Source organism: Limulus polyphemus, unplaced genomic scaffold (assembly GCF_000517525.1).
Source record: "Limulus polyphemus unplaced genomic scaffold, Limulus_polyphemus-2.1.2 Scaffold5595, whole genome shotgun sequence".
In the NCBI taxonomy this organism is placed as follows: Eukaryota; Metazoa; Arthropoda; class Merostomata; order Xiphosura; family Limulidae; genus Limulus; species Limulus polyphemus.
The window spans coordinates 1-1,790 of NW_013671205.1; positions in this window are offsets into that span (position 1 = coordinate 1).

Consider the following 1,790-nt stretch of genomic DNA (forward strand, 5'->3'; position numbering starts at 1 on the left):
CACACGCTATAATTCACAACGATTCACGCACTTTACTTACGGCTTTATCTGTCTCTTTATCTCTCTGTCTACAATTCAATTATCGCCGTCACTTTATTTGCCGGCTTATATAATAAAATAGAGGGCGCCTAGCAAATACTGCATTGTTCGTGACGTTTCCCGATCCTTCTAGAAATTCATCACGTGTTACCAGCGTCACGTGATTTCCGCTGTCATAACAATGCTCCTTAAATTAAACTAATAGATAATTAACAATAACTTAATTAAACGTACATAATTTACAAAGCTGGGAAAACTTTCTACTGCACACCTTATATTTTAAAGGCAAAAGTTTTAAATATTTATAAGCAATAGGAATGATGTATAAATAAGAAAGAATCTGTACATTCACCTTTATTAGCTTTGTTATACACATGGACAAATACACCACTTTTGTGATTATTATTAAAAACGTATTATAAAAAATATACCAACTAAGTTACAATATAAAATAAATAATATCATAAACTTATTATACACAGTTAATATCATAAATAAGTTTGCAAGAAACACAATAACCTCGTGTATAATGATTAAAGCTCTTTGAATCATCAGTTGGGTAACATAGTTATTAACGATATTTTCGACCATAACAGAAACATGTTGATCAACACTGTTGACTGGCTAATAATTCATTTTCAAATTTTAATGGCCAACGATTTAGCTAAAATGAGTCTTTTTCTTAAAAGTTTATTTATAGATTTTTTATTTCGTATGGTGTTCTTACACCTCCAAATTCTGTTGGAGGCGAGTATCCGGGAGTAGGACTACCGTCCTAGTTCGGACACCGGGAAAGCATATTTCGATGTGACGGGCATTCGAACCCGCGATCCTCAGAATATGAGTCGAGTGCCCTAACCACCTGACCATGCCGGGCCTTTTTTATAGATGGATTATTATACTTGCCATTTTTTTTAGTTAGTTTGATTTTTGAATTTCGCGCAAAGCTACTCAAGGGCTATCTGCGTTAGCCGTACCTAATTTTAAAGTGGTAGGCTAGAAGGAAGACAGCTAGCCAACACTTCTCACAGCCGTCTCTTGGGTTATTTTTTATTACCAACAAACAATTTGATTGACTGTCAATTATAACGCCCCCACGGCTGAAAGGACGAGCATGTTTGGTGACGGGATCCGAACTTGTGAGCTGCAAATTTCGAGCCGAGTGCCCTAACCACCAGGCATGCCAAGTCCATATTTGTGATACTATTTTTTTCTGCACACAATAAGGAACTATAAACATCCACGACAAGCACAGAAGTTTTATTCCACTGTTTGAATTTGTATTAAAACTTTCTGGGCTTTTAAAATGCATATTGTTGCGTCATCGAGGTCACGTGACTGGTGTGGCGCCACCTATTTTCTAGAACTATCCTGTACCTTGGCGAATGCTCTAGTATTTACTAGATATAGGGTAGTCTGGTATATAAAAGAGGGTGACAACGTGACGGGATAATAATGTGTGTGGAGGTAATGAGTAATTGAACTGCAGTCTGAGAGAGACGTATTGTTGAAGTTAACGTTCGTTGATATAGCGTTTGTTTTAGCGCGATTGTTGAAAACAAGTGTATCGTAAAGTTATATTCGGAAAGAATAAACCAGTTTTATTAAGTAAAGACTTGTATCGTTAAAGTTTCGTCGGAACGAAGTTACGGAAAGTTAATTAATAAAGGAGACGTAACAAATTGGTGTCAGAAGTGGGATAAAAAAAAAGAAAAAAGAAAAAAAAAAAGAAGAAGATAGAACGAAGAAGA